At 41.5% G+C, this 21,459-nt stretch overlaps 1 protein-coding gene across 1 annotated transcript in view; it reads right to left on the bottom strand.

The window, feature by feature from the left end:
* The window catches only part of rell1 (RELT like 1), a 155,540-nt gene that overhangs the window by 16,691 nt on the left and 117,390 nt on the right, over positions 1-21,459 (bottom strand). The gene's annotated exons all lie outside the window — the stretch shown is intronic.

Here is a 21,459-nt window from a genome sequence, read left to right on the forward strand (position 1 = left end):
TACAGAATAGGCAGGACCTTCTAACGGAGAGTCTATTCATTCATTCACACACAGTTTATCACCATATACAAAGATACAACTTCCTTCTGTGCCGCATTGAAAGTCACCGTGATAGCGATCCCGCCTTTTCTCCGCCAAGACCCTGAACTCTCCACAATAAAAAGCTCATACACACTTCTACACGCAATCTGTTCCGCGGAAACGTCAATAGCTGCGACAGTTGATAGGTGTGGTAATAATAATATGAAGACAGCTTGGTGCTATTTGTGATGGACTTAGCCATCACAACAATGGGTATTACACTCCTGCACATTTGTCATCATACTTTCACAGCCAAGCCCCGGCTCCGTCCCACAAGGGGAAGAGGTGACTACACAGCACAGGGAACTGGAGGAACGCAAGGAATAACAGTGCATCCACAACCCTCTCATTCATCCTTAACAATCACAATGAAGCTCCCCTCCCAACCCCCCCTCCATGAGATGACAAGGGCATACTGTATGGGCACTGCCTCTGTGAAAGCCAGTGGAGGAGATATTATAATTGCCGGTGGCGTGTGAGTCATTAAGACAAACTGCAGAGAAATACCTCGGGGAAGGAGAGGACACAATCGGCTAAGAGACCGGGCTCTGGTGTGTAGTAGTGGATGGATATGACATGTCCGTGTGTGTGTGTGTCTGCTTTTCATGAAAAACATTTTCAAAGTAAACAGCCGATCACTGATTATCTTTAAATCTTGCCAGCCCTCATGTCGCCACTCAGAGCCACTCTGCCTGGTCCCAGCAGGACCGGATGCTTTCTGGACGGCTGATATCAGGTTTTGTCTGTGGTGTCACTTAGTTTTAAAAGTGAAACAGCTTTTCACACCATTCTGTGGCTTTCACTGAGTTAAATGTGGGTTGACATGAGTCGTGTTTTAGTTGATGCGAAGAGGAGTAGCAGGAGGGCAACTTACTGCTTTCAAAGCATTTCACTGCTGCTGCTGTCATGTAATCTTGTGATTTTTTATTTTATTTAACAGATCTTAATATAAGTATAAAGTATTCATCTGGGCTGTCAAATTTAACTCAACAATAATGCATTAATGCAAATTAAACCTAACAGCAAAAAAAAAGTGATTAACACATGTTACCACCTTACTGCAGGCTAAACCATCTCAGCTAACAGTTACATAGCATTCACATGTTGCTGTTGTGTTATTATTTGAATTTTTTTTTTTCATGCCAAATGCAGTGAAGCCTTTGATGGTTTGCTAGCATCATTTGTCACTGTTTTGGTTCATGCAATAAACTTAGCAGCATTGTTGTCCATTATCAAACACTTAAAAAATATCCATTTACAGTAACAAATACATCATTCCGACATCCCACCATTCCGACATGCCATCGTCCCACCATCCCGACTAGGCTTTCAATATAAGGAAATGTGCATTACTCAACAGGTGACTCCCTCCTACTTATCTGGACTCTCTCTACCTATCTGGCCTGTCTAGCCTCTACCTGGTCTTTTTACTAAACTTAACCAACTCCTTTCATCATTGCCCAAGCCAACCAGTGCAAAATCTTTGGGGGGAAAAATACACTATTAAAGAAATTGTCGGAAAGGTAGGATGTTTAAAAAAAGAAATATATAGTCATTCCGACCATAGGAGGCAATAATTGTCAGAATGATGGGACATTTGATAGAAAATTAAGTGTTGTCATTTAGACAGTCAGAGGCCTATGTCGAACTGGTGGGATGTCGGAATGGCAGTTGCCCCCCAATGGGTGCTATTGGGGGCAATGACTTTCCTATAGGGAGATTTTATAAGGTGGATTGGAGAAGCCAGGAATCAAACCACAACTGCTGTTCCATGTATGAAAATTTGTGCACATTTATTTTGTCTAAGTTTGCATTGATTTGTGTGCAGTTCTACATTTTCCCACGGTAGAAATATAATCTGCCTGTGTATCTAATTCTACAAACACTAAACTTTATGCAGCAACAACAACAAAAACACAACACACTGTACCAATCGATCCAAAACACACTGTACTGTATGTCATCAAGTAGAAGCTTTCACTCACTTCACGTACTTATTCGCGGGGTCTTGAGCTTCTTGTAATGGCTTTTATCAGATACCGGAAACCTCACTGAACACACACACACACACACAATCGTGATTTATTGCAACGCTATTTTTAGATGCCCACAGATCTTCATTTAGTATCAGCCATGAGCTCAGATGAGCCTCAAGAAGGAGCCATTTTTATAGAGATGATGAATAATTACAATGCATCCGTCTGGTAACATGAGAGGGATCAGTTGCTAACTTTAGCTCATTTACTATACGCCATGTTTATGGTACACGTGCAAATGCATCTTTGAATAGAATCTATGTCTAGCTCAGTTTGAAAATGGACATTATTGTTGGTCATACATCACGACGCTAACAGCCTGAGTACATACATGTAGCCACACTCTGTAACCAGCAATATTCTCTGATAGTTCCATCCATCAAAAACAGACAGATTGCTGTTAGCTGGGGCTGTACTTTCACCTCATGCGAGTGTGTGTATGTGTGTAGAAGTGTCTATTAAGAGTGACAGGGTTCTCAACACAGCACAACGTTTAACGGGGGGGTGGGGAAAGCGAGGAGGAGGGCCCGTGACAGGTTGCAGTGGTCATGGTTTATTTGACAGCCGCTCCCTCTCGCCACCTCGTCAGATGACTGAGTGCTGGGAATGACGGCTGACATCGCGGCGGAAAAACTAAAGCAACAGCGCAGCACCCCTGATTTCAACAGCAGCGGGGTCACCTGCCCCCACTGATTGGTGAGTTACACTTTGTCGGAGAGCTACAGTATGAAACACACACACTTTTGTGCTGCTGTCATAAAGCATGTGTCCATTTGTGCTATTCTGTCTGCGTGCAATGCTGAATACAGCAGGTGGCATGAGGGAAAACTAAAATAACGCATTTCAGACCAAATCGCATTCTTTCAACTGAAATGCAACTAATTCAACAGAACTGTAGAATTATGAAGCATTCAGCGAGTGAGCATTTCCAGACGTCTGAAAACCCTATTGAGACTTATCAAGGCTCTGTAAGTTTAAAGGTAGAGTGTGGAAATGTCTTGTGGCCAAAAGCATCCTTGTTAACATTCACCCACATGTATTGTGTTCATCCTCAAGGCTCATTTTGAATGAATTTCTTTATTTTTTCATAAAATATGTGCGAACACCTGCTCTGCTTCCCTTAGGCCTTTTAACAGCGTGAGATACAAAGGAAGTGATAGTTGATGACTCCACCAGTGGTCAACAGCTCCACATGGGTCCTTAAAATAGCTCTTACATAGCCCACATCAAATTAATATGAAGAAATAATCTGTAAAAACAAAAACTTATATCAACAGCCTCCCTGTGGAAACCATTCCCTGTATAAACCTGTGTTTAACCTCCCCTTCCTCATTAAAAACATTTGCAATACCTACGCATTTTAATATTTAGAACCCAACATTGTTTCACTACTGAATGCTTGTTTGTTCATGTCACATATTCCCCTGCTCTTTGCCGGAGAGCAGTTGCCGTACTTTGTCACATTACCGCCCTCAAATCTCACTCCCGCGCGCTTTGTGCATCCTCATGTGTGTCAGTCACATTAAGCAATACAAACAAAATGGACGCCCACTCACCGAAACACTGCTTTGGAGCTCCGCCAGTGATCAAAAACTCAACAGGACACCTTTAATTAAATGGCGCGTCAATGATAGGAGCTAATCTAATGACTCTAATCCACCTTTGTTTAGTAATGTACAAGATAGGCAGGCACACAAACACACAACAGGTGCTTTCTCAAAACACTACAATGAACTGTTAAAGTAATGTGTTTTTCCAGACAAATAAGGCCAAATCCCGAATAAATGATGATTTGTACCAGGTGTGACACCATCGCATGGAGGGAAATATGTGTAATTTGTGTAATGTGCTCATGTTTTTACAAACTGAATCGTGTCTTGATTGTGTTTCAGGGAAAAGCAGCTTTGAAGTCTTGCTGGTAAGTCTTGCATAATTAGAAAAAAAAAGAATGATTGTACAGTAGTATGCAGTGTGTGTTAACATCTGTGGTGACTTTGTTAAAATGTTTTTCAGTAATAGCGCAAATATAATGGAACAAAAAGGAACAAATTGCTGCACTGCAATCTGTGAACTACACCGTACAGCTGAGTGAAATGAGGCTCATTTAGGTGCTCATATACAGAGGCATCCTGTACCGAGATAATTCGATCATTCAAGCTGAAGACAAATGCCAATTTGTTTCTGTGTTTATTGAACTCATTGGTTTAAACCTTCCCACACTTAAATGAAAGCTGAACTAGTACAGTACTGTAGTATAATCTACTGTATATTATATTGTGTTTTTCCTAGTGCTCAGCCTGAAGCCATGTTAAGCAGCTGACTATTGAATTTGAATATTTAACCAGCTTCCATTAAAACGCTGATTAATTTGAGGGCACTCCAGAAGTTGCCAGAGCATGAAAGAGAAAATTAGGAGGGAGGGAGGAGACAAGTGTGTGTGTGCGTATGTGTGTGTGTCTGTGTGTGTCTGTGTGTGTGGGATGTACGCATATGTTGGTCAGTTAATGTTGAAGACCCCCGCTTTAGACTGTGGACAAAAAGTGTTGTGCATCTGAATCCGACCGTTAACTATACTTGGTCCCATAGTTACTGTTGTTATGTTTTACAAATTTCCAACTCCTTAAAATGACAACTGTGTCTAGCTAGCTAATCAGGCGGAAGTTGCGTTCACACCGGGCCTTTTATTTTCTTTGTTGTCGCTCGTATCGCCCCCGTGTTATCGCTGTATCGCCCAGCTGCAGTCGCTCATCAGTTTGGCACAATTCAACAGACTCAGACGTCACAAGAACTGAGTTTGTCGGTGTCCACTGCCATGTCTCTCAGTACACCGGCACCACCGAGATTACAGCAGCGAATCAGCGTTGAGCGACAAGCGACTGATGACCAGCGAAATGACGTCGACTTGGGATTTCTCATCTCGAGCGATGAGCGAATTTTCACTCTATCACTCGGAGCCCCAGTGATTTTTCACGAATATTCACTCAATCACCCGTTTGCATTGACTTAATATGTAAACCTGTTGCCAGCGAAAAAAATAAAAGGCCCAGTGTGAACGCACCTTAACCAAAATTCCACAAGTTAGCTGAAAACCGCTGTCTGTATTTAATGTTTACATCTGACATGTTCAAAATAGTAGCTACCTTCATGATAGTGTTAAAGTTTAAAGCTGCATAGCCTATCTAAGGAAAAAAGAGTCAGCATTATCACCAAATTAGGATCAACGTAAATTAAGGAAGTGAAGAAACTATCCTGTCAGTATGATGAGGAAATGTATATCATTATAAGTTCTTAATTAATACACACATTTAACATTTATCATATTTGCCTTTCAACATGCTAAGAGCTAACATGTGTGATGCAACCAGCTTGCTTCACACAATAGAACAATGCTAGAAAAAGAAAAATGCAGTGTTGAGGGGGTTTCAGCTAACCTGTTACACCACAATAATAACAGAACAAAGGCCACTACTATAGGCAATTATCTATAACCTAGCTGTAGCTGAAATGCTAATAAGATTGTATTTTTTTAAGTCAATGCATTACAGTTTTGCTCTTGTATTTCTAGCTATTTAGTCTTATGTTGACACCACCCACAATACAAAGCATGAAACACATGCTGCTTGGCCATTCGGGGGCTTTAAAAATCATCTGATTTCTTTTCCCCCTCTTTTGTCTTTCTGTCAAATGATCAAATTATCCATCTCCGTCTATGATGAGACGAGGAATCCTCCTCACAGCATGGGGGAGGGGAGGGGGAGGGGTGACCACCCCCAGAGGTGAAAAGATATTGAAAACCTTTGCTGTGGAAAGAAGCTCGATGTGGGTGGTCGACGACCTCACAGACACCGACGGTGAGACACATTTTTAATCTGAAGCTGTAGTAGCAAGGATATCAAATAGGTTTACCCTTTTGTTTGCTAATATCTATTGTTTTCAAAATGAAAAGGCCACTGTTCTCCGAGGTTTGGCTGAACACGGCTCTGCGCTCCAATCCAAAAAAAAAAACAGCCGCCTTTTTGCATTGCTCAAAGGCACATTTACGATATGTTGATTATTCGCTTCCTCCCACGCAAGCTTTCATACATATGCTCCGTTAGCAGAATGAGCAACAACATTCAAGTCACAAGCTCCCCTGACCTTTAAGCCTCTGCTGCAGCCGTATAAAAGCGATGCGAGGCTTTGAGATGCGAGCCGCGACCTCCCCTCACACCACCTGCCAATCATATGGCACATTACAACGGACAGATGTTTGTTCATAGCCAATCGGATGACTAGTGGCATGTACAGATGTTACCAATGCTCCCCGAGAGAGTATGAGTGGCAGGTCCAGATGTTAGAGCACACTTTTAAAAGCTAATCAGAAGGAGTTGCAAAAATGCTGTTGCGGATAGTAAAGTGTAAACGCACATGTGTGGGGGATGAGGTACTTTAATTACATGTGATGGATTTGACATAATGTGATGAGAGCTTCCTTGCATAGGCAAACTAAACTAATCAAACACACAAAAATTATCATACACGCACACACCAGAGACAACCACATGTATGTGCACATACAACGGTTTCTCTTCGGAGAGATACCTGAGGCGCCTTGCCTCTCTCCACAGAAGACACGTTGTCATGGCAACGGTCTGAAGCGGCAGCTAATGGCCTTCTTATCAATTCAATCCAAATGACTCTCAGGCAAAACAACGACCGACTCCTCAACCTGGCGTACCGCACAGGCAGAGAGGCAAGCGGTGGCTCAGCCGTCCTTGAGATTTACACAAATGGGGTCTGAAGCGAGTCAACACACACACACACACACACACACACACACACACACACACACACACACACACACACACACACACACACACACACACACACACACACACACACACACACACACACACACACACACACACACACACACACACACACACACACACACACACACACTGTAAATGCTACAGAACAGCTAAATTAATGTTGATCATCCACATTTTCACCATACGACGCTTTAACATTGTTCTTATGCTCACTCTGAATGTTTATACTCAGATACAAACACATTCGATCATGTTGACGGGTTCATAAAGAGATTTCACTTTCATCCCCATCTCTACTGGACACACACACACACACACTGAGCAATGTCCCAGTGGAATCCATCTTCATTTGCTGTGTTTGAGAGCAGCCCTGAGATTCAACTCTTCTCTCCTCCATCCTTATGTCTCCAGATGATCCTCGCAGGTCCTCTGTGCCGTCTGAACAGAGCAGCAGCGCTTCCCCACTACCAGGGGCAAGGACACAATCTTCTTTCTCAATCATTTCCCTCCAGATTAAATAAGGGAGCCTTTCATGTGACAAAACCTCATGGTAAAAAAAAAAAAATGCATTAGCTATCTGATCTCAAGTGTTTGCTAAGGCAGCACACAGAGAGTCAGAAGTCTGTGGTGTAAGGTTTGAAAACTAAAAGGTGTGTTCACAAATGACGCAGAACCAACCATGAGCTCAGTTCCAGCTCCTTCTATTATCTCAGTCCCATCTCTTTTTTTCATCCTCTCATCCCAGTACGTTTATGAAAGAGAGACTTGATGATGGTGATGGAAATGATGAATCGCCCTCAGTGTCCTTCAGCCTGGAACCAGCCGACAGACCATCATTACCTAGTAATGAATTTCTATCACATTTACTTGATGAGTACAATGTATTCCTGTGATGTCCCGTCAACTTGTCATGATTATCTGTTTGGAATTCATTCAACACATGTCATGATTGACAGCCTATGAGTTCAGAGTCAACACGAGGTAACATATTATTTAGTCAGAGGGTATAAGGATGTGGAGTGGTTTACATGTATTATTTTAGGCTACTAACAGTATACAGTAGCCTAAAATACTAGAACAGGAGAGTAGGCTATTTAAGCCAATGCACTGGTTTAATGCCACGTAATATATCAATAACCTTAAAACCCTAAACTAAAACCACCCCGCGGCGATGAGCAGCAGTAGCTGGGTCTGTGTGTTTGTCTTGTGTCTTTTCTTGCGTTTAACACTTTTTTTTTACTGTTCTTAAAGGGATAGTTAAACATTTTGGTAAATTGGCCCATTGCCATAATCCCTATAGTCTTCGCAGTAGGTTTGTTACCTTTAATTGTTGGTGCACTCTATTTTTTGAACGGCGGAGCAGAGCCGCGAGCTGCTCAGAGCTACGCTACGGAGGCTCATGCATTTCTTGGTTTCTCTCATCAAACTCATCAAATACACAATCCAACAACTCCAAAACGCTCTGGTGGACAAGTTGTGACCTGCACATTCACCACGCTATGAGATAATAACAGAACGTTACCAGACAGAGTTGTTTTAGAGGTAAATTCATGCAAAACCGCTGATGCGCGTTCTTGATGAGGGCAGTTTTTTCGGCAGTCTCTGCATTTGCCTCGAAAACAACATTTGATGAGTTTATTTGATGAGTTTGATGAGGGAAACCATTAGCCTCCGTAGCGTAGCTCTGAGCAGCTCACCGCTCTGCTCCGCCATTCTAAAAATAGCTTGCACCGACAATTAAAGGTAACGAACCTACTGCTATGACTATAGGGATTATGGCAATGGGCCGATTTGCCAAAAATGTTGAACTATCCCTTTAACTATGTGGAGTCATCATGGATCTAGTGGGTTTTTTTATGAGCATGGTTGCCCTTGGAACTGTCTTGAACCTCCAAACAAACATTTCACAATTCAGATCAAGTAACCAGCACTGTAGGGTTCAGTATAGCCGTGATTTCCTAATGCGACAAATCAGCCGGAACTTTGCCGACTCCGGTCGGCATTCTGCCAGAAATGCGATGCACACAGAGCTGCTCACTGGGAAACATTGGCGGAGGTGCGGGCGCGGAAGCGTGGCTGGGAAGGAGAAGGACAAGTGCGGCCATCCGGACCCAGAGTCGACCGGCAGCTGTCAGCGGGACGAGTCAGGAAAAGGGGCCGGAAAGGAGTGCGACAGAGGCTACGCAGACGGGAGCTGCGTCGCCTGCCACTTCCACCGATCATCCTCGGAAATGTGCAGTCACCCAGGAATAAAAACCGACGAACTGCAAGCAAATGTCAAAACAATAGTTGGAACGTGGAAATCAATTCTTCTTTGCTGCTGTAAAACAGGAAATTGGCCAGTGCAGACGCTGGCAACTACAATTACAGAGCAGAAGAACTGATTTCTGATCAATGCTATGACGTTAGCCACAATCAATTGGCGGACATCTTTTCTTTTTTTTCTTTTTTTTTAAACACATCCGTACCAGATTAGTACTTGTATCAGTCAATACATAAGTTCAGGTAATGGAGCCACTATCTTTCACTAACTTTAAATGAGTGTCTAACTTGTTGATTTGTCCGACTGACTCAAAATGCAACTGTGATATGTCCTTCGTCCTAGCTTTTTTGTAAAAACAAAAAAAAAGTTTATATTGACACCATCTCTACTCACATTTTAACCAAAACCCACAAAACAAACTTGAATCTTTGGGTTCTCTTTGACCCAGTTATCCAAGGCTTCTCTGATTAATATGCGCCCATCTGGCCGTCACTAGTTTTTGGAAGCAAAGTACAGTTAATTATAAATAGGTTGTCTTTTTGTAAGGTAAAACGCAGTGTGTGTCTGTCTGAGCACACACACACACACACACAGACAGGTGTGCTGAGTGTGATTAATACGTTGGCAGACAAACAGCGCAGTGAAGCAAAATTAGATTAGAAAGATAATTCACTTTTTCAAGCCAAACTTTTTTTCCCCTCATAAAATGGTACCATGGGCAGAAATAATAACATACAATACAAATGCAGTAATATAAGCACATTAAGCTACACCAGTGTTGAACAAAGTGGGAAATTATGCAATATTTAACAATCTAAGCTAAAATAAAACGGGGATGCAAAGATGCATTTATGTGTAATTCATGTGTGGCTCAGCAGTTCAGAAGGCCTATGATCTGCTGGGGGATTTGGCAAGCTAAGCTAATCTAAACTAAGGCTAGACTGGGCTGCACTAAGCCGGATGGTAATAAGGGAGTTGGTAGAGAGTAATCTGTCAGTGTGCCAAACTGGCGCTATCCTGCGGGAGCTCATTAGCTTAGCATTCTGCCTCTGTGGTCCATGCCTTGAATGAATGGGAGTGCAAAGACACAAACAAACACTCGTCACGCCGCCTCCCACAGATCACTCCTCTGCCCATTTTCTATCTTCCTATCTTTTTCTTTTTTTTTCTTTTTATCCCCAATTGCTTTCTTGTCCTTGCTTTATGTCTGGGGTTTCTTCCCCCTCCCCCCAGACTTAGCAGCGATGAGTAGTTTTACACAACGCCTCTACACCATTTTACTCCTAAAAACGTCTCACTCCCTGCTTTTAGATGCATCAGGCATGATTTTAAAGTCAGCTCACTAGAGCCCCGTCCATGAGCCAAAAAGCCCCTTTCAAAATCTCCCAACCTGGCCCTCCACCAAAAAGATGCTCCCGCGACTGAAGCTACCTCACTCAACTTCCTTTCACTTTTCCTTCCATTTTAATAGCAAGTCAAACACAGAGAGGGAGAGGGAGGGTGGGGGAATGTGCTTCCCAGGCTTAACAGTTTTTGCCTTTTTGTCAAAGCTTTTGTGCACCATCTGCTTCACAATCAGCCCTCTCTGCCTCGACAGCCTGCGGGACGTTTACATCTCCATTGTGCAGCTACAGATCCCCCCCCCACCCCCCTCTCTGCAAAAATAAATAGATTAAAAAAAATAAAAAAAAAGGTGAGCCACCGGTTGAGGATTTCCCATTAACAGACATGCGGAGGGGAAAGCCAGCTTCTTACTGGAGATGATGCTCTGTCACGTCTCGCCGGTGCTCTTTGACAGCTATGAATCAGACCCACCTGTGGATCCTGATATATGGACTTTAATTAGAGGCTTTTTAACTGAGGTGTCAACTGTGTGAGGCGGGTTATTAAGACAGGATTGCCTTGCGCTGCCTTAATGATAAGTAATGAGTATACGACCCCGGTGGAAATCAAGCCTCGCTCCTGGATCTGGAGCCCATCACGTGTTCCTGTTGCAGCAGGATGTGGTGTTCATGACATATGGATTGTTTAAAGAGGCCACCAGGCTTCCAAACAATATTTCATGCTTATCCGGAGATGCAAATGCTTTCTCTGAGAGATTACCCGCCATTGAGAGGATACCATGGAGAAAAAAAAAACAATACATGACACACGTGAAAAATTAACGCATACGGGTGGAAAAAAAAAATCGGTTTTATAAGCTGCGTGAATGAACACCTCCATTATTTAGCAGTTCTTAGAGTGCAGCGTGAGCGATCAAAGCCCTCACGCCTCCGCTGTTGGGAATTTTACAGCATTCCAGGGAAGGAAAAAGTTGTCACTGCATCCCCTCTCATCAAAGAAATAAAAAAAAAAGAGAAATGTTTTTGATCATTTACAATCACAGGATGGCATGCATTATTCTGTGCCGAATGCACGTATCATCCGCGTTACAGCAGGCAAGATAGATTATTAATCAAGAGATCTGCCATTTGTGAGTCACTTTTACATGCGCTGTGGGAAATGTAGCTGTGCAATTTGTTCACAGGCACTCAAATATGAACACAAACGTACAATAATATGCATCTAAATACCAACAAAAAGGAGGTATTTTCCCAAAATGACTTCTTTATACCCTGTAAATTACATAATAATAATGTCATGACTAAACATACAGTTAAAACCCTTCCATCAGGGAGGTTTTTGTAAACAACCAGAGAGAGCCATGTATGAATTACAGAATAGCACAGAAGGGACTAAATCCGATGAACAGAACCGGCCGGGATCAGCAGGGGGAGGACCGGGGATCAGAGCCCAATCCTCTCCGACATACTTGACATGTATTTCTGCCATCTCGCCGAAGCTGTCAGATGTTGCACAACATTCAAGAGGAAGGGGGGAAAAAATTGTCGAAGCTTTGCAGGGGTGAAAAGGCAAAAGAAGAAGAGAACAGGGGTGGGGAGGGGGGTTCCTGTCAGCGAGCACGAGCCGTATACGAGGTACATTGGAGGGACACGCACCCTAGAGGCGAGGATATCTTTGAAGTGCAGCTACATCAAAGCACACTGCCTTTCATACTCATTTTTAATCTCTTTCTGTCTCCCCCCCCCCCAGTCATCAATCCTTGTGTTTAGTCTTATTTTCCCCTCATGAATGAGAGGAGTGACTGACGTACACGCTGAATTTACTGTCGACCCCGGGGCGGCCAGAAAGCTATACACCTAAGCCTGAAGCTTAGGTAGCTACCCACACACTGCAGCCCTTAGCATTCATCTTATGTATGGAGTCTGATCTTACTGGCCCTAACAGGGATATAATACAGCTATGAAATGTATAGCCTGCCACTGATATGGATCCAACCAGACCACTACATCAAAATCCTACATTAAAGGGCCTATTTGTAAGTTTTTCGTATCAGTTATTTCTTTCTTTGCTGGAAGCCTCTGCCATAACAGGTTACATTAGTGCTACTTAGGCCTGTACGATATCAGCAAAATGTGCGATGACACTGTTTAATATTGTAATTAATATATACTTGCGATAAATAAGCAAATATGCATATTAACCATGCAGTTCCTGTGTCTTTCTGAAAACGACTCAAAATGCTGCAGTAGCTACATATGCCAGACCTGTAGTGGTGCTGTAACACTGCCACACAAAAACACCAACAGAGAAGAAGTCCAAACATTATAAGTTGACTAAACACGAGAAGTTACAGTACAAATATGATTGATGCTGCGTGGATGCATTTCAGGCGCAGTATCTGAGGGACCTGATGGAAGTCCGCCATTGTTATATCTAGCGGTATTAGCTCAGGCACTCATTGCATTTCAGGCAACCTTTTGCTATGTATTTATTGTTCATGTTGATGACGATTAAAATAAGATTAGTCGGCCAGATCTAGTGTTACTTCTTGCCGTGCCGTCTAGATGCAACAGTGACGCGGTAGCTGTATCCCAAGTCAGGGGTAGCATCCTATGGAGGCTGCATTGCGTCACTACGGTGCAACAAGACTGTCTCCTTCAGATGCAACTACAACTACTTTAGCTATTAGAACTAAAGAGACTTAAAACCTCAACCTTTTGTGAAAACTAAGTTAATGTATTACAGTATCAAGGTTACCAATCATACACCACATCCTCTAAAAGGAAGCAGCCCGGGAATAAGGACACAGCTAAATATTTCATTTTGAGACTAACCAGAAGAACCAAGGCTAGCTGGTTAGCATTTTGTTACATGTTGCTATAGCAAAATGTACAAATAGCTCAACTGAAAACGGGTCAAATGTTTTTCCACCACTTCAAAAGCTTTAGAGTGAGAGTCGGAGGAGAAAGGGAAACTGTAGGTTGTTTTCCACAAGTAAGTTAACTCAATTTAAAATCACATTAACATTTTGTAATTAAATAAATTGACCGACTCCTGTCCTTTGCCCACTGAGCTACAAAAAAAAACATAACTGACAGTTAATCTAACTGGTCTTGATGAGGGTCATTGTCTGAGTAAATTAAAAAAAAGCTTTTGTCTTGCAAAGCTAATTATCTACTCATTAAATATAAAACGCACTCGTAAGCTTGCCTGTTTTCACAATGACTACAAGAGTTCTCCTGTGTGTGTCTACTTTACACTGTCGGGGTGATGCACTGTGGCCTTTTTCATTCTGTCAACATAACATTACATTTTTTGCATTTTGAATGAATTCAAATCTAGATTTTTTTTTTTTTTCTTATTTTATGTTAATCAATTTAATGTCTTAATTGGGTCTTGCAGTTGCATACAATTCCCCTTGGATCATGGTGGCAGTAATCATCAAAACATGCTAATGAAAGGAGGATACAAAGAACGATGTTACTCAATGTCTTTTACTGTAGCTGCCCGACTCCCATTAATGGACATTCAAACAAGTCTACAGGGATTGAGTTGCTTTTTCTTTCTTTCTTTAGTATGTTTTGTGAGTGTTGTGTTCATTTTTCAGCAGTGGAGGTCACTGCTTGTTGTTCATTCAACACTCAAGGACTCCACAGTCTGGTGAGAAGCACTGGATGTAAGCAAAACTCTTGTTTGTGTACAAGAAAACCACACAGGACATATTTAACTGTACAACTATCTGCTTACATCAGGTTTGAAAGAATGTTGTGTATTTATATTTGCTAGAGTTACTGTTCGGATCTCAGATGCATGTGTCAGGTGCCAGATATTGATAGACACCTGTACAAAGATGTTCCTTCTCAATCCAACAGACATTACACATGCACAGCCTAAGAACCACACAAATTAAAAGCCCTGGGCAATTTTTTTTCTTCTCATATTCGCATGGATTTATTGTAATGCTTTTTTGCATAACTGCAACGGGAAACAATATACACCATTATTCCTGTTATTGTGACCTTTGACACTCATTTGAATTGCTGCAGGTAGTGCATGGATAGTGGAGCAGAGATGTGAGCAAGGAAGCTTATACAGACAGGGAGAGAGAAATTATGAGACACAAACATAACCACACACGACCACATCTATCACCTCCATGTGATTGCCCGTGAGTTGAATTCATATCATCTGGTTGCCTCTTGCAGGCATCATCTCATAATAAACCAAGTTGATCTCTTTCACACGCCACCGCCATCGCCACACACCTATCCATCCATCCGGAAAAGAAGTAATAATAATACAATGATGCTGTAATTATGGAGTTTTTTTGATTTCCACACACATGAAACATTAATTCTGCGCCACCACCCATTGTTCTCGACAGGATTTTTTCTTTTTTTAAAGATACCGAATCCTGTGCCATGACCCATAATATTTAACCTCAATTCCCCAGTGAAGACTAAAACACTGCTTTTGTTCTTTAACTAAAAAGAGGGGGCTGCAAAGAGAAAGAGAGAAACTGTTTTACTGCCAGATGAGAGATGACGGGGGATTTCAAGCATAATGGACTCAAGAGGCTATTTCTTTCCCCCCCTCTCTCTCTGCCTCCTGCTGTTTCTCTGTTTATTTGTGAAATGCTACATCCACCTGTATACGCATAGCTGCATAGCGGATACACTACGATTCACAAGTTAGGAGAGGAGGGAGTTTTGACGGCTCCCATTGCCGCATCCGTCACGCTACCTGGACAAACATATGGTGGAGATACAATGCATAGTGTCAGTCACTGCAGAAATTCATCATCATCAAACGTCTTTGGCACACTGTATATTACTGCTTCTCAGCTTTCAGTAATGATTTACTTTATGTTGTTCAGGAACAATTATGAGTTATACCATAGTTTGCTAATGTATTCAAATACACATTGGTTTTGAAATAGATGGAGATGGAATTTATTTTAAAGCTGCACCAATACATTTGTAGTTTTCGAGTCACGGTTAAGCTTTTAGCACTCTCCCAAAGCCGAGCTAAAACAAGAACGGAGCTTGAACTTAAATGTGTGTATCCCCAGATGAATGTGAATGTTTCTCAGTGTCAGTTGGACCTGTAAATAAACAACAGGTTGCTAACATGTTTGACATATCAGTGATAATACATTATGAACGCTTTAAGAATTAATATACGGTGTGTTCCTGTGATGCTTCTGCCAGTGCTGCTTCACATTAGAAAAGCTTAGCTGAGATTTTATTTGTTAGAAATGCTGGCATATTTACATGGTCTATCTTGGTGAATTCATTAAGATGAATCATTGCTAATTGTCTCTGTCTTGCTCATTTTGGCCTTTTAATTCAATTTTAGATTCATTTTAATCGGTTTATTTGAGCGTCTACAGTTTTTATGCAGCATCTTGGCCTTGCTCTCTCTTTTAAAGAAGTTTCTGTCCTCAAAAACTTCCCTGATTAAATAAAATGTATATTCAAGAGAGAAAGAACAAAAAAAAAATCTCCAAATTTCCATTAGGGGCTTTAAAATTGTGTTTTATAGCCCTACAGTCATGCGCATTGTCTAAGACACTGTTTTACATCCCAGTCACATTCACATATCTCACTGGGAAAAAAAACAGTGCAAATAGCCTACAACGGTACTGTTCTCTGACAGAGGAATAATACACCTGAATGTATGGCCTTTCCCAAGCTTTCACTTTGTTGATATTTTTATGACTCTGTCAAAAGTTCAACAGGAGATTTAAGCACCGACAATCCCAACACTTTTCCTCCCAGCAGCTGACATGACTAATTATGACCAGATGGCGGGTCATATTTCCCACTCTGACATCATATTAATCCCATGAGACAAGAACGCAGAGTTAGTGGGCTACCTATCATCTTTAGATTAATGTGACAATAGGTTATGGCCATACTGCTGTCATGGCTCCGCTCTGCTCAGTCTCCACTAAGCTGAGTTAAGTCATTATGCTTCTCTATTCCCAGTTTTCTCTTTTTTTTAAATATGTTTTGTCAGTGGGATGGTGGGAACATCAGAGGATCTGTTTCCACAAGATTAATTGGACTGGATTAATTGACAGGAAATGCTTGATAAACATAACAGAAAAGTTGTTAACTGGTACAGATATGAATCCCTCTATATTATGGATGCTTTGTTTGAACTGTCGCTTTCTATCCGTCACTTTCTCACTGTGTTTATAATGACGCCCGCGTGTGCTGCACCTAATTACTCATCCTCTTTCGGCATCACCCTTTCCTGTCTGCCCATGCTATAAGGCCCCTTTTTTGGCTCACAATGCTTTGCTATTGCGTGACTTGACTTTCCCAAAGCAAATGGCTGCGAGCCCCAACCCTTATTGGACATGACATGTTAAAGCAGCCGTATTTCTGCTGCCATTTTGCACATAAATAATACAACATATACAACAAAAGTATTTTCCCTCGGCTGCCGAGCTCCTGAAGAGGATAGCATGACAGGAGACATTCCTGGCTAAAGGGGGGACACGACTTATCATGGGGTGGGTTAACTGGCAGGACATAAATGGCAATTATAGGATTCCTCTGCATCTAGTTAAAGAGGAAACGTTAATGAAAGATAGAGCAGTGGGCTTTGCTTTTTTTTCCCCCTATGCAGATACAGTATGTGGCCATTACTGCTGTCCCCACACTTAGCAGGCTGACATTTTAAATTGTGGAGGAAGAGAGAGTGAAAGAGAAAGAGCAACTATATATTTTATTTCATTTACGCTACATTTTCTGGTCGCTGTCTCGCACACACTCTCGTCATGTCCAAATCATTTTGCCGCTTTCACAGTGATTTCTCCCTCCTGGAGCGCACGCCTCAGCTTTTCTCAGACCGATATTCTGGGATTCAGTACAAAGCAGTTGAGTGGAGAAATGGTGGCCTGTCCACTCTGGATAACATCTTGGTAAAATGTGGTCTAATGAGGACTTACTTGGAGAATGAGCTAGCCTTCCCTTCACTGTGTCTCTTTCACACATAGCAAGCTTCGACTGCAAGAAGAACTGCAAAGGACCAGAGCCAATTAGCGCCGCTGTTATGGATCCCATGCAGATAAAGCGCCTATGTAATGCAAGCAGCTGGAACAGTTTTTTTTCTTCTTTAAATTCACTACATTACACAACACTCTTTGTGAAGAAATATACAGAATCATATGTGCTGGACAATCCATAATAGAAGTTATAATCAAGATATTTGAATTGTAATAATACTAATATCAGGGTCATTATGTAATGCATGCATACTGTATAAGTGTTATAGGAAAAGCACATATGGCAGTCATCACACATTAGGGGTGGGAGAAAAAAATCGATTCACATAAATAGCGCGATATCTTTTTTGACGATTTTTAAAGGGACAACGAGGAGTTTCTATTTGGTTATTTAAAAGTCTCACGTTAATGTGGATGAATCTACGCAACCCACACTTGTTAATGGGCCCATTTTCGATAAATATATTGTTTTGTCTCTATCGTTATTTTGTTATTATTAGTGGTGGCGGAAATGCTGGTTGAGCCGACCAGCATTTTCTTACTTTCGGTTTCATGGCGAGTTATGAGAATTACGCCGCAGAATCGCTGTTTATGGTCGGAACTACGACGGTATGTGATTGTCTTTGAACCTCTGACGTTAATTATTGATGAATGAAAATATGAGTCGTCTTGCGCTGGTCAAAGAATTTTACGGTGCGCGCGGAGGCTCATAAATGTAGTGTGAAAACGCTTCGCATTTCCAAAACTCCTCGTTGTCCCTTTAAATCGTTTTTTTTTTTTCAAAAATCGATTTTTTTTTTTATATTGTGCAATGTGCCATTTGTTAGCCTCTTTTACATACAGAGAGTCCAGGTTTTGAAAAGGGTTTAAGTTCACTTTATAATGGAGTATGTTACTTTATAGGCTCCTATACAGTATTTGTGTGCAGATAAATGCAGACTAAAAATCCAGAAAATCGGCAATATCGTCGAGTCGCAATTTAAATCGAATCGTAGAAGAATCGAATCGGGAGAAAAGCATATCGTCCCAGCCCTATCACACATACATCTACACACACCTTGAAACTGAGGCAGCTAACAGAAATTCAGTCATCCTTAGTTTACACCCTTCACATTTGCTTTGAATGTCAACACACCTCCCATAGAGCCAATCTGCTATATGTGTCCCAGCTTTCAGGGGGTTTCAATTTAGCCCACTTCTGTGTTAAGCACCAGCACAACACGGTGTGCTTAATGTGAGGCTGCATACAGCATGTACAGACAGAGGAGTAAGTCTATAGGAGGTGTCATATACAGTAATGACCACCCCACTCTCTCCTCTCAGCAGATCAATAAAACAGTCACCAAGGAGTTGACTACACTCTGCATCCATGTGTGTGTGTGAGTGTGTGTTGATTTCCATTGAAATACTCCACAATAGCTAAAGATAAACCCCTTTCATGCACACCTATGCATGTGGTGTGTATTTGATGATGTTTTCAGCATTCAGCTTACAAAAACATGATTAAGCACATGCATGTCTGTGTTTTACACAACGTGTTTTTCAGCCTGATTCGCAATCATCACACCTTCAGCACCTTGAGAGAAAAAAAAAAACACGACGACAACAAAAGCAGGGATCCAAATCAATTAACCACCAAAGGTCATAGTGGGAGCACAAACAAAACTGCTAATTGGTGAGCCATGAAAAGTGCCACGGTGGACGTGGCCATAAATAGCCGTACATAATTTGTCGGTCCTCACCTAGGCTCTGCTTTGGCACAACGGTAATGTGAGGATAGCTGACACGCATCGCACCCTGCCAGTGACCAAATATAACTGCAGCGTCTTGGCTGATGCTTGTTGTGGTGGAGGATTCGCACTTCTAGGGAAGTTAGCAAAGAGGAGTGGGAGGAGATTTGTGCAGTCTGTTTGATTTTGGCTTGAATATTCTATATGTTGGCTGCGGATATGAGTGAACTGCTAGGGTTTAATTTCTCAGTCAAGAATTATTTTACAGTAGATTTGATTAAATGTGTTGGCTAAAGTTATCACTGCTACAAAAATGTAGCTCATCTTCAGAGCCATGATTATTTAAGCACCACCATTTGGTGACTAAATATTACATGTTGATATACCTTCAAAACTTTATACTTTTTTTATGTAGTATCAACAAAATAAACCTCAAAATGCCGCCCCAGCCTTTTTGTGTAGACAGCGAAAACAGATCTTTTGTACACAAAAGATCCGTCTCTAACCTGTAAGCTGTGAGCCACACTGCTAGACGTGATGTAACATAACGTAACGTAACATAATGTAACGTAACATAACATAATGCAACGTAACGCAACGTAACGTAGCGTTACATAATGCAACGTAACGTAACATAACATAATGCAACGTAACATACTGCAGCGTAACGAATGCAACGTAACGAAACATAACGTAACAACAACAACAACAACAACAACAACAACAACAAATGGCTGACAACTTCCCGTTAAATAATTATCGATCCTCATATTTGCAACATTTAATCGACTTCTAATGTTGGGAGTTTGTTTACAGCTTGCAAGCCCTAACCCTAACCCATTGAAGTTTCAAGTAGAATGCATCTGATAACACAGCAGCTGATTCTTGTTAGCTTGTTCTTTATTCTTTGTGTTTCCTGATTCAGTGGAAGGATATAATGAAGACTGTCAAATGACATACAGGAAATGCTTGTGCATCTATTTTAAATCAAGCAGGAAAGATACTGTAATGCATAATTGAGATAAAATCTTTAGCTTTACAGTACCTGAACTTATTTTGTTCTTATAAGTTGATTGTAAACTTACCTAAAGATAGGTTACGTATTAGTCCAAAATAAAATGGTCAAAGTAATACAGCCCATATTGTTAGCTGTCCAGTGCAGGAATTTCATGTATTATTCCTTTGTTATCATTCTGTATTATGATGTGAGGAATCTCTTTTGTGATAAATATCAAGGCCAAAAAGTGAGCATTTTCTTTTCATTCAAATTGCTGTGACTTAGAGCAGAAGTAAGCGGAATATTTGTGTTAATATAAGTCTTAGTTATATTAGTTATATCTTCCGACAGCAATCACTTATATAGAGTGTTTGGTCTGAAACACGGGTCTGTCAGTCACTCTGCTCTGCTGTAAGCCGAGGAGAAAACTTTCCTTGTATCCTACAACCTTTATCCAATGAGGAGAGAGAACAGCATAAAGGGGCGGTCCTCTCTGTGTGCGCAGCCAAGGGATGCGCGTGAATGTGGTGACGTGGGGACGAAGGCGGGGACTGCTAACTCCATCGGCTGACAAGAAGTTAGCCAAAACGACCGGATCGCTTACTTCTGCTTTAATGGTGTCACTGACACCAGGTTTGTGTTTTCACTGATCCTTTATGGGGGGCACGAGGTTACCTGTCACCTCTTAATCCCGTGTTTTGCCGGTGAAAGAGTGGAAGAGCGAGGGAAACTGTTGGTCTACAGCTCTGATTGGAATCCTGTCTTGGCTAATAGCAGGATTATGTCGGATTCTCCCTCTAAACCAACACTGCCAGTTTTTTTTATTCAGTTATAGCCTGGGTATCTCCTGGGTTTTGTTATGAGAGTGTAGCGTTATCGGTTGTGTGAATGTAAACACTGTCAAGAGGAACTGTAGGCGAGGACAGATGCGCTCAAAGGAAAAATACCTCTCGTTCAGTGTGACCAAATCTTTTTCTTTTTTTTACACATCACAGCGGTAAGAGCTCCTCTTGTTTATCGATTGTGTAGATTTTCCACTCATGAATAAGCCTGGTGATTTGCAAGGTGCCAAAGTTAATCTACTTTGCATACATAAATTGGTAAGCAGCATCTGTTCCTTCTAAAGCTTAAAATGGAAGTCAGGAAATCAGAAAATTACCTAATTATTCATACATTACT

The sequence above is a fragment of the Trachurus trachurus genome (assembly GCF_905171665.1).
Source record: "Trachurus trachurus genome assembly, chromosome: 18".
Lineage (NCBI taxonomy): Eukaryota > Metazoa > Chordata > Actinopteri > Carangiformes > Carangidae > Trachurus > Trachurus trachurus.